Source organism: Cygnus olor, chromosome Z (assembly GCF_009769625.2).
Source record: "Cygnus olor isolate bCygOlo1 chromosome Z, bCygOlo1.pri.v2, whole genome shotgun sequence".
Classification (NCBI taxonomy): Eukaryota; Metazoa; Chordata; class Aves; order Anseriformes; family Anatidae; genus Cygnus; species Cygnus olor.
In genome coordinates this window covers 22,070,696-22,083,021 of record NC_049198.1, presented here as the reverse complement: position 1 = coordinate 22,083,021, position 12,326 = coordinate 22,070,696, and positions in this window count along the sequence as shown.

The following is a 12,326-nucleotide window of genomic DNA, read 5'->3' as shown; positions in this document are numbered from 1 at the left end:
CCAGTTTGGCAAAAATATGATTAGCTTAACAATTCCATATAAGTTCATAACAATCTTGAAATAAACATGCAAGGAAGAGTATGATTTCTCCATGTGGGTATTCCAAGCCATTCTCATAACTAAGTACTTGATGAAGGACTGTGCTGATATGGCAGTAGCTAGGTGTTCATGTGATTCACCCAGAATAATTAACAAAGAGCTGAAAAAATTATTTACTTTTGTAGTTTTCTAAAAACTTAACAGAAGTGAATGTATTGAACTCTATTCTATATATGAGCATGTTAGATAAGGGACTGGGTGCTAGTTAGAAATTGTCAGAGATCTTTCCCAAATTCAGTATTGAGTTTCCATTTTCTTCTGCTTAAGATTCTTTTGCAATCTGCCATGCTGTTATAGAGTGAATGTACTTTTCTGATAGACAGCTGTTGAAGAATTTAAGATTTGAAGAGTGTCTTGGAATTTCAATTCAAATTAAAAAAAAAAAAAGAACAAATGGTTTTCTTTAAAAATATATACATGTAGTATTAAAAATACCTTTTTTTTTTTTTTTTGAGAAAAAATATTGAAACATTTTTGTTTCACCATGAACCACCTACTGTATAAATAGCATGCAAGCACAGTTTATTGACAACAGAAAAATGTAAAAATACACTTCAGGTCTCTCTTCAGTCCCCTTCCTGACTGATTTTAATCATAGCTCACCCTGTTCTATAGTGGGTCTTGATGCATTTCACAGAAATCAGTTAATGCTTCGGAAAGCTACCAGCATTTTCAAGATCATGTGTAAAATGAGCATACCCAGGCACCACGGTATTTATTCACTGATGTTCAAATACATACTGCATCCAAGTTATACACAACTTTTGGGAATTTCCATCTGTATCTTATACTTTTGACAGATTCTTTTTTTTTTTTTTTTTTTTTTTTCTGTTAAAGAGGCACTTTTGGAAGAGTAGTTTGGGATGATTTTGTGCCAGAAGTTACCTGTCACACTCCCATTTTGAAAACTGACCACTAGCAGACACTTTAAATCTTGAAAGTCAAAAATATTTTATTCCATAAGTACCTGGATCCAAGGGCCACATTCTGTAAGTTGCATGTTATGACTTTTATTTTAATATTCTTCTCTATTCAGACTAGTCACAGGTTTATTGATGATTAGCAAGAACCAGTTCTGTGTCATAATGTGTGTTTACACCCCATTCTGGTTAATGTGAAATATATTTATCTGGACAATTTTATTTTGATCTACATTGTCACAGAATGAGATGAGTTTAAAATAGTCCTTTACCAGTTCTGTGCTTTTGTGCTCAAATAAATTGGTTCAGATTGGGTCAGACATTTCTTGACTGCCTGTTCCTGTGTCTGTACATTTTTTTTTTTTATTATTCTCTGATTTCACATTCAGCTCTGGATCTTTCTTTCTCCCTAAGAAGAAACACATCTCACTCTTTATGTAACTTAAAAGGTCTCTAGGAAAATTGAGCTCACCTTCCCTGTTTCTTGTGTGTGTGATCCACAGCAATCTCTCTGTTACCACTATGAAGAACCTGTTCTAGGCATGGCATAGCTCTTATATTCATGGTGTGTTCCTCATGTATAGAAGTCAGCAGATGTAGATGCTGAGGCAGTGATACCACAAAAAGGAAGGAATGAACTTACTAAACTGGCTGGCAGCTGAGGTTTTTCAGCTCAAAAAACACCTTTGCTGATCCATGAAGCTCTGAGACATTACTTCTATATGACTAAATCAAGCTGAATATTGGAAGTGAACTGTGATGTGCTTAATTTACAAACACTTAAGTTGTTGCACAGAAGCAGGCTCTCTGATGTATTACTCTGCCTGGTTTGGTGCTGTCACCACAGCCCCAAGAAATACCATATTCAGACAGATTTTGGACTGCATACAAACAAATTCAAGTACTCATATTTGGAAATGAGGGACTCCAAAATGCATGTGCAATAGAAGTTAGAATTTCTTCCTCTCGAGGTCCTGTATGTGCTTCCTCTGCTCCTTTGGGGCTATTTGGGAAATGATTTCTTTGTTGTCACTCAGCCTCCATCTATGGATTGGAAACAAAGGAAGGTCTGAGAGAGTTTGGAAATTGTCTGTCAACCCTTTACAGGGAGTTTTGAGAAACCATTAGTCCTTGGTAACCCCAGGCAATTTCTAAAACTAATAGAAGTAGCTGTCAGACTGTGAAGTGGGTTGATCCACAGCTCTTAAAGTTCCTCTCAAAACTGCCTTCAGGCAGCTGTCCATGTCGTGAGGCTTCTGAAGAGGAGGTTAAGGAGGGTTGTTGAAAGGTGCTTTGATGCTTCCTCTGTAGCATATACCCTTCTAAAGGGTATTTCTGGTGTCTCTGCTGGAGCAGTTCTCTGGAGATATTCCAAACCTGCCTGGATGTGACTCTGTGCAACATGCTCTAGGTGACCCTGCTTGGCAGGGGGGTTGGACTAGATGATCTCCAGAGGTCCCTTCCAGCCTTGGCCATTCTGTGATTCTGTAAAGTGAAGCTGAACATTTTGGTGGTGTTTCTGTGGCTTGAGCCTAGAAAGTACAATCTGAGTGAATAGAAAATTGCTTCCAAATCTTTTTCAGGAAGACTTTGTGCTGCTCTTATGAGTTCATTTTTGAAGTGATAAAATTTCATAGGGATGCTTGGATTTTCCAGGGGGTGCCTCTAATATCTGGAGCTGTGAAGACCGACAAATCCATGGAGCTCATGGGTGTGGAGCAAATGACCAGGTTTAGTCAGTTCTAGACAATATGTGTTATTCAGTAAAGTTGGATGAAAAATAATAGGAAGGCACACAGGCAGATCCCAGGCTGGTTATTTTGTTGTTGAGTCTTATAATCTATGATATACATGTAGGATAACAACTAATCTCTTACCCTGTGAGGCATTCACAGAATCACAGAATCACAGAATCATCTAGGTTGGAAGAGACCTCCAAGATCATCTAGTCCAACCTCTGACCTAACACTAACAAGACCTCCACTAAACCATATCACTAAGCTTTACATCTAAACATCTTTTAAAGAGCTCCAGGGATGGTGACTCAACCACTTCCCTGGGCAGCCTATTCCAATGCCTAACAACCCTTTCAGTAAAGGAGTTCTTCCTAACATCCAACCTAAACCTCCCCTGGCACAGCTTTAGCCCATTCCCCCTCGTCCTGTCACCAGGCACATGGGAGAATAGACTAACCCCCACCTCGCTACAGCCTCCTTCAAGGTACCTGTAGAGTGTGATAAGGTCGCCCCTGAGCCTTCTCTTTTCCAGGCTGAACAATCCTAGCTCCCTCAGCCACTCCTCGTAGGACTTGTTCTCCAGACCCCTCACCAGCTTCGTTGCCCTTCTCTGGACTCTCTTGAGCACCTCGACGTCCTTCTTGTAGTGAGGGGCCCAAAACTGAACACAGTACTCGAGGTGCGGCCTCACCAGAGCAGAGTACAGGGGGACAATCACTTCCCTAGACCTGCTGGCCACGCTGCTTCTTATACAAGCCAGGGTGCTGTTGGCCTTCTTGGCCACCTGAGCACACTGCTGGCTCATATTCAGCCGACTATCAACCAATACTCCCAGGTCCTTCTCTGCCAGGCAGCTTTCCAACCACTCATCTCCCAGCCTGTAGCACTGCTTGGGGTTGTTGCACTCCAGGTACAGGACCCGGCACTTGGCCTTGTTGAACTTCAAACAGTTGACCTCAGCCCATCGGTCCAGCCTATCCAGATCCTCCTGCAGAGCCTTCCTACCCTCGAGGAGATCGACACACGCACCTAACTTGGTGTCATCTGCAAACTTACTGAGGGTGCACTCGATCCCCTCATTCAGATCATCGATAAAGATATTAAAGAGAACTGGCCCCAGTGCTGAGCCCTGAGGGACTCCACTAGTGACTGGCCTCCAACTGGATTTGACTCCATTCACCACAACTCTTTGGGCCCAGCTATCCAGCCAGTTTTTAACCCAACGAAGCGTACGCCAGTCCAAGCCAAGAGCAGCCAGTTTCTTGAGGAGAATGCTGTGGGAAACGGTGTCAAAAGCCTTACTGAAGTCAAGGTAGACCACGTCCACAGCCTTTCCCTCATCCACTAAGCATGTCACTTTGTCATAGAAGGAGATCAGGTTCGTCAAGCAGGACCTACCTTTCATAAACCCATGCTGACTGGGCCTGATCACCTGGTTGCCCTGCAAGTGCTGTGTGATGACACTCAAGGTAATCTGCTCCATGAGCTTCCCTGGCACTGACGTCAAACTAACAGGCATATAGTTCCCCGGGTCTACCCTCCAACCCTTCTTGTAGATGGTTGTCACATTTGCTAGCCGCCAGTTGACTGGGACCTCCCCTGATAGCCAGGACTGCTGATAAATGATGGAAAGCGGCTTGGCTGGCTCCTCCACCAGTTCTCTCAGTACCCTTGGGTGGATCCCATCCGGCCCCATTGACTTGCGTACATCCAAGTGCTGTAGCAAGTTGCCAACCATTTCCTCGTGGATTGTGAGGGCCACATCCTGCTCCCCATCCCCTTCCACCAGCTCAGGGTACTGGGTATCCAGAGAACAACTGGTCTTGCCGCTAAAGACTGAGGCAAAGAAGGCATTGAGTACCTCAGCCTTTTCCTCATCTCTTGTCACTAAGTTTCCCCCCACATCCAGTAAAGGATGGAGATTCTCCTCAGTCCTCCTTTTCATGTTAATGTATTTATAAAAACATTTTCTGTTGTCTTTAACAGCAGTAGCCAGATTGAGCTCCAGATGAGCTTTGGCCTTTCTAATTTTGTCCCTACACATCCTTACAACATCCCTATAATCTTTCTGAGTGGCCTGCCCTCTTTTCCAAAGATTATAAACCCTCCTTTTTCTCCTAAGCTCTAGCCACAACTCTTTGTTCAGCCAGGCCAGTCTAGTTCCGTGCCGGCTCATCTTTGGGCACGTGGGGACAGACCACTCCTGAGCCATTAAGATTTCCTTCTTGAGGAGTGCCCAGCCTTCCTGGACTCCTCTGCCCTTCAGAACTGCCTCCTAAGGGACTCTGCCAACCAGTGTCCTGAACATCTCAAAGTCTGCCCAGAAAGGGTTAAGATATAGGGCATGACTGCTGTTTGTAATCCCTTTCAAAGTTTAGAAGTAACACTTCTCTGATGGAGAGTAACACTTATTCTCTAGCAAATTCTGTGGTTTTAGATCTCTACTTAGAAAAAAGCAGTAAAGCTGCTTTCGTTTGATGATCCCCTAGTACTGGCAAATCATTACTAAACCTGCCAGCAATCAGAAGACCTTCAGTGCTGATGGTGCCGAAGCATTTGGAGCCAACACCTTCTCTGGTGCTGTAGTGGCTAGTGCTGAGATACTCTTAGTTCTCAGGTTGGAAGTGCAGTTTTAATGATGTTGCTTTGCCTTTGCATGGTGGCACAGGAGGACAGGTCCTTCATTGCTGTCAGAGGCAAGTTTTTGGTATTTGGGCATTTGGTTAAAGTGTACCTTTCAGAGGTTGTGATTGTGGCTCATGCAGACATTAACAAGTAAGAATAAGAAAAGATGTGGTCTCTTGGCCTGACTAAGTCTGGCAATATCTGCTTGTTTTCAGAAGATACAGCATCAATCTGACTAGAGTCTGATTTGAAATCAAGCAGTGCTCTGGCATGTGTGCACATAAGAGGCAAATAAAATGGTCATCACAAACTTCCTTACACTACAACAGAGTTAGATCTTGCATTTATAAGACTAGCTATTGTGAATCCTGATGGCAGGGATATAGAGAGAAACTCCATTAACCCGTTTTCATATAGATCTTCAATTGTATGTGTTAAAAAGAAACCAAGAAGCATTTAAAGCTGCTGTCTTGCTGAATAGTTGATGACTTGGGAAGCAAAGCATTATAAAAGAGTCTAGTAATTTTAATGACAAGCATTGCTACCACTCAAGCTTGTGCTGTGTTAGTTAGAAATAAGCATTTATGATTTCTCTCTTCCCTATCTCAGGAAATCTTAGGCCAAAGTCAGTAAAGTGAGATTCCCTTCTTTGCCATTTTATAATCTCTTAATTGGACTCCCTATTAATATGAAGCCAAAAACTCCTTCGGTATTATATTTTCTGAGTATGTACTGTGTTAATGAAATTTGTAATAGTCTAAAAGTCATAGAAGAAACTGTGGTGCCTGCTGTTTGTGCCAGAATTTGTGAGCTCTAGAAGAAAATTAAACACTTGGCTTTAGTCAGATTCTGTATCTGAGCGTAGTTTCACAATGGCAGTATCTGAAAGCCATAGTGAGAATGTGTATTTATCCTGATTAATGGAAGTACTCTTCACCATGTATCTGTCACTTGCTATGTGATGTAGAATCAAGAAGTTACATGAAAAGATGAAGCTAAGTAGGGATGAATAAACTCATAAGAAATATCACTTAGAGTGTATTGAGAATAAAATAGTCTTATAAGGTCTACTGAGCCAGGCAGAACTAAGGTGAGACAAACTAAACAAAGATGCATAAATAGATGTGATTTCCCTGTTTTTTAGTCTACTTTACCTCCACTTCCTTTCTTTCCACCAGTGTTTTCACAGCTGTCAGTCACTATGACTTGAGACTAGAAGAATAAATGGAAAGCTTAAATCATAAACATCAATTTTCTAGATATGTCATCACTCTGAATAGCATCCTAAAAATTTGAAGTTTTTTTCAAACTTTATTGGTCTATTTCTTTATTTTTAAATCGAGGTTCTAGGTTATGTGATAAAACACCCACAAAGGATCTCAGAGAGACAATGGCAGGAGAGAGAGCCCAGACAATAGGCTACTGGGCCCATCACAGGAGCCAGCAGCCCATCAAAGGCCCATCTGCACAAGCCCAGGGGAACCCAGGGATGCACAATAGCAGGCAGGAACCCAAATCAAGGACTCTTGAGGAATGACCACCTTGTCCGGTCCCCTCCCAAAAAATGGAAAAAATGAAGCGTCAGGGCGAGGACCAGAGCTATGTAAGGAGTAGTCAAACAATGTGGTTTGGCTTGATACAACTTTCCTTGTTCAGACATGGCAGTCAGAAAACCAAGACTTTTCTGGATTACTCCTGTTGAAGATAATGTTTTGGAATTCTGCACTCTTGACAAGCTTCTGTGAAAACGAATTTCTGTTATATTAGTATAAACTGTAGGGGGAGTTTTTTTTTAATTTATTTTTTATTTCAGAGTTGTGAAAATTAGATAATGGTTTGTTTCAGCATCTGTCATATGAAAAGGTGCCTCCCTCACAAGAAGTGTTGAATACAGTTTGAATGCAATTCTTGAGCACAGATTAATCTGATCTCTACCTAAATGCCTGCCTAGTGTGTTATCTAAATGTTCCACCTAAATGCAAATACAGACCTTGTGTTTGTGCAGCTTTGATCAACCTGCTCTGGACCTGGTAGCCACCAAACCAGTAAGAAATATTTCACAGTAAATTAGATGGGATTTAACCTCTGTAAATCTGGGTCTATCATTTTCTTTTGATTTTTGGCTTCTAGTTCAGATGTGCAGACATGCCCAGTGTAAGAGTGAAGAAATAATGACTTATTACTTTCTGTGTAAGTAAGAGACAAAAACTTGATCAAAATAACTTTAATTCTATTTCTTTTTACCCTGTAATTCATATGTACAAGTACACTTACTTGATGACAAATATTATACCTACTTAGTACTTGTTTAGCTTGGACCAAGATGAATACTTCTGTAACATATTAGACTGTGTTACAAATTAAGGTGTATTTTGGGACTGAGCATCTGTAAATGATCTGTGTGCTATATATTTTATGATTGCTCTTCATAAGGTAAATCAGTAGTGTTGCTGGTGTTGCCAACATGGGGAAAGCTTCCACTTAATGAGCATCTATTAAAATACAGCTTTTTACGCTGAGAACTAGCCACCTGGATTTTTACATATTCCATTTACCATGTTTCTTTCCTATGCCTTGAGGAAGGAAGGCAGCCCACTGTCAAACACAGATATGTAGATTTTGAGGAATGGGAGGGAATGAAAAAGGAGTTCAGTAGAACCCAATTAGCCAGGTGTTTACCCTCATGTTATGCAATGACATCTGCAGATAAAACACAGTCCTGTAATTATAACCAATTACCAAAGCATGCAAAATTGAGAGATTAAGAACCACGTGTTAGTCAGGGGTGTTGTGTACAAGTTTCTTGTACCACCAAAACTGAAGAGCTAGCTTGTACTTTAACCTAGAGTCTTAAGGCACCGAAGTAAAACATATAGGTGTTTGTGTCTGTCTTTTGATGTAAAGATGAAGTTTAAAATACACCAATACTGAATGAATGACTTTTCAGCTTTGTGTGGATTAGAAAGCAATCTGATGGCTCTTAGTTTTTGAAGTATAATTAATGTGCATTACATTTATTTAGCTCATTACCAAAACTATTGAGTACTCCAGCTAACCAAACTCAGTCAGCTTGTTAGTGGAAAGGCAAAAAGTCAGCACCTGAAATATCTAAAACCATGCCTTTCCTAAACAATCTCAAAGGTCTTCTCACATGATCTGAGTGAAGGAAACTAGTGATCTCTCTGTTCCTCTTCAAACAGTCTTGACCCATCTCTTATCTTTCTTTCCTATGGCTGCAGTATCCATCCTAGCTTAGAACAAGTGAAATATTTTCTTTGATTATACCTATGTATTTTTGATCATCTATAAACATTCTAGCAATACGAGGCTTTGACTAACAAAGAAAATAGTGCTCTGTAATTGTAAGTGAGTCAGGAAGGGTCTTTGTAAATGAAGCGCTTTTGAAGATACATAAAGTACAGTAATATAAAAATACTGCTTTTGGAATTACCTGCTCTTTTAATGTTTATAACAAATTTGAACTGTAAAGAGACTGAGGAAGAAACAACTTCGTGCTTGATTTAATATTTTTTGCCTTAAGTCTTGTTCAGACCATGTTCCATGTTTTGAGACTTGGCAATCTTCACTTTCAGAATAGGTCTACCCTCCTGCTCTTATATTAGCACAAAATGCTGTAGTCTTGTGGCCAGTGCGGCATATTTTAAAGAAAGTATTTAATTTATTGTAAATTTTATTTTAATAAAATCCGAATTTCATTTCCAATTTGAATAGTCAATAACTTTGTTATTTTAAAGGAAGGGAAAAAAAATCCTGTTTTCAGATTAATTTTTGAATATATCAGCTTCACTTACTATCATTGCTGAGATAATCCGATATACGTGTTTCTATACTAGAAACATGTAGGTCATACTTAAGATAAAAACGAAATAAGAATATAACAACAAGTTTTAGAGACCTTGAGTGTAGGGACAAAAATGTTTAATTGTTTTCAAGTCACAGAACATGTGTGATCACCTGCTGGTTAATGATAGACTCTTCTCAAAATTTTTCTTTACTTTAGCAGGAAATAATGGATTAAATAATACTTTATGAACACTGTTAACATCATTTTAGTGTGCAAGGGTCTTCTACATGGTCAGCCATGCTGTGAGGAATTACCTGACTTGGAAATACTCTCTATATTGTAGTGAAATAGCTTATTACTATGAACTTGATGCCCATAGGGTTGTTCATTTCTTCTTCCTTTCAGTAACTTCTTCTGTTTTCTTTGAGAGTCATGACGGCAATTACTTCAACCAACAGATGACAAGGAGGCATTTGTTTCCTCTATATTAATCACTTATGGAATTGCAGCCTCAGGGTATGTCCATCAAACTAGGCCACACAGGTTACGTTCTTGAATTCCTGACAATACTCACTACACAGTAAATGAAAAGAGGTCTGAAGAAGCTGAGAATATCTTTTTCTGTAATGATAAGAAACCTCTCTTGACAATACATTTGGACAAAAACTGGAAAAGATTATAAAAAGATCTTAAATATTTGTGACAGAAAGTTGTTTTTCTAAATATTCATTTGCTTCAGTTTTTAATGAGATCTTTCATATTCCAGCAGTTAAACTATTCAGTAGAACTTCATTTTCAGCACATATAAAATACTTCCATACCATGATTAAAATGTTTCCTTTTGGTGGCATGAGAAATGTTTAAATACCTCTGCATAGCTTATCTGTACAAAGACGATTGATTTTCTTTTTCAAAGCAAATTTATATGTAATATGAAATTTGTAATGATTTTTTTTTTTCCCAAAAAATAAAATCTGGTGTGCTTGCTCCTTTGCTTAGAAAGTCAAATCTACATTCAGCTCTTCCAGAGAAGATAACAAATAAGGTATTTTCAAATATGAAACATGCCAGTTAAACTCTATCATGCTAAGTGCCTTATTCCAGAATATTGTCAAGTGTGAAATAATTTCTCAGCAATGAAGAAATGTTCTAAATATTCTCACAAACATTGACACAAGTTTGCCACTATGTGCAGACTGAAATAACAATTTTTTCCTCCTTTATTTAACCATAACAGTGATATTCACCCAGAAAAAAAAGTAATTCCTTATATGTGTCAAATGGTTCCTTCTGAACATGGGGATGAGAGATTCCCTTGATTTTTAGGGAAGATTTTCTGAATTAAAGGCCATCAGGAGTTTAGTGTTGGAGAGGAAACTTCCTTTGTCCCAGAATTTGCCTCTCCCTCCTCCTGGCAAATAGGCCCAACAACAACAACAAAAACACACACACACAAAGCAAAACAAAACAAACAAGGAAGGTATGAAGTGTCAAGTAAGCGTAATGCAGAAGAAGAAACCAATTCATTTAAAGATGAATCCATGTAGGAAATAACACAATTTGTCCATGAAGAGGAGAAAAATTACAAATTAATTATTTAGTATGTTGCAATGATCTTTGGACTATACACAGCCTGAAGTCCTGTGGTCAAAGCATTATCAGCTGAAGGTAGTTTATAACAAAGAAAAAGGTATAAAAAATATGATCTTTTTTTGACCTTCTAATTACTTGTCAGTTTTTGTTTGTATTTTACAGGCCACAAAGAAATGTACTTTCTTTCCTGAAGAAAAAGCTTTACTGCAAACTGATAATTTCAGCAATACTTTTCCAGGAAGTTTAACATTTTATCAAGTTCCAAAGACTTTTTCTTTGAGTTCTTGGAAAAGAAACAAGCCTCTAAGTGTTATTTTCTTAATGTGGACTTTCTATTAATGAAGTTCTATAAGAAGATATCAGAATATAAATATAGAGGAGTTTTCTGGGTTTCATCTGTCTCATCTCTCCATAACACTTTGATCATTAATAATGATCAAATGATAATAAGACCTTCCTCCCCAGATCTACTGTTGCTTTTTTATTTTAGAAATTTAATCACGTGTAACTATGGAGACTCTGTGGCAACAGCAAAACTGCTCAGAATTCTGGATTTTTGTTAATAAAACATTTTTAAACAGGTTCTTAATGCAATGTGTAGTAGTTTTGCATAGGGGCCAATATATTATGCTGTCTGTATCTGCTGTGCTACCACTGTATAGCAAAACTGATGATAAAATAATATGTGATTTAATGTCTAAATTTGGCCATAAGACTAATGTTTTTAGAAGACTTTCAGAATGCTGAAAGGATGTCATTTCACAACTGAATAGGTTAGAATTAAATCTTGCAATTCAATGCTGTCCCCCATTTTGTTTGACCAGCTTCTGAAGTCTTGGAATTATTTTTTTTCCAAGATTTTTTTCCATGGACTTAGCATGAGGAGAGGAGAGGAGAGGAGAGGAGAGGAGAGGAGAGGAGAGGAGAGGAGAGGAGAGGAGGGGAGGGGAGGGGAGGGGAGGGGAGGGGAGGGGAGGCGAGGAGTTTTGACAGGGACAGATCCAGAGCAAAATGCCCCAGGTTATCACATATTCCTGACTATAAACCAGACTCTTCTTTCTGCAGCTTTGGCTTCGTTCTTCCAGCTTTTTGGCCAAACCAAGTACTTGCAGAAGACAGCCTCTCATACTTCATGCACAGCCTGATTCACCCTCCAAGTCTGGAACATACAGAGTAGGGCAGAGGTCAATCAAGAAAAAATGTTTTGTGATCATTAAAGTATGCAACATAACATCATGGACAGATGAGAGGAGTGAGGGAGTGTTGCAGACTAACAGGGAGTGTCCTGAGGTTCAGGCTCTCCCTGCTGAAATGCTGTACTTCCCTCAGTTTTAGGAATTGCCACGTTCACAGGAAAGGAATGCAGTGGTATTTGGTCACTTAGACTGGAATCAACATTTGCACAAGAAAATGTTAGACATGTAAGTAAATAGCTATTTACTGAACCTCAGTATTAACTCTACAGTTACAAGGTTAGTGCCAGCTACACTGAAAATGATGCTTAGATGAACCTTGAAGGATTTTTTCTTTTTGGTATCTGGATAGCAA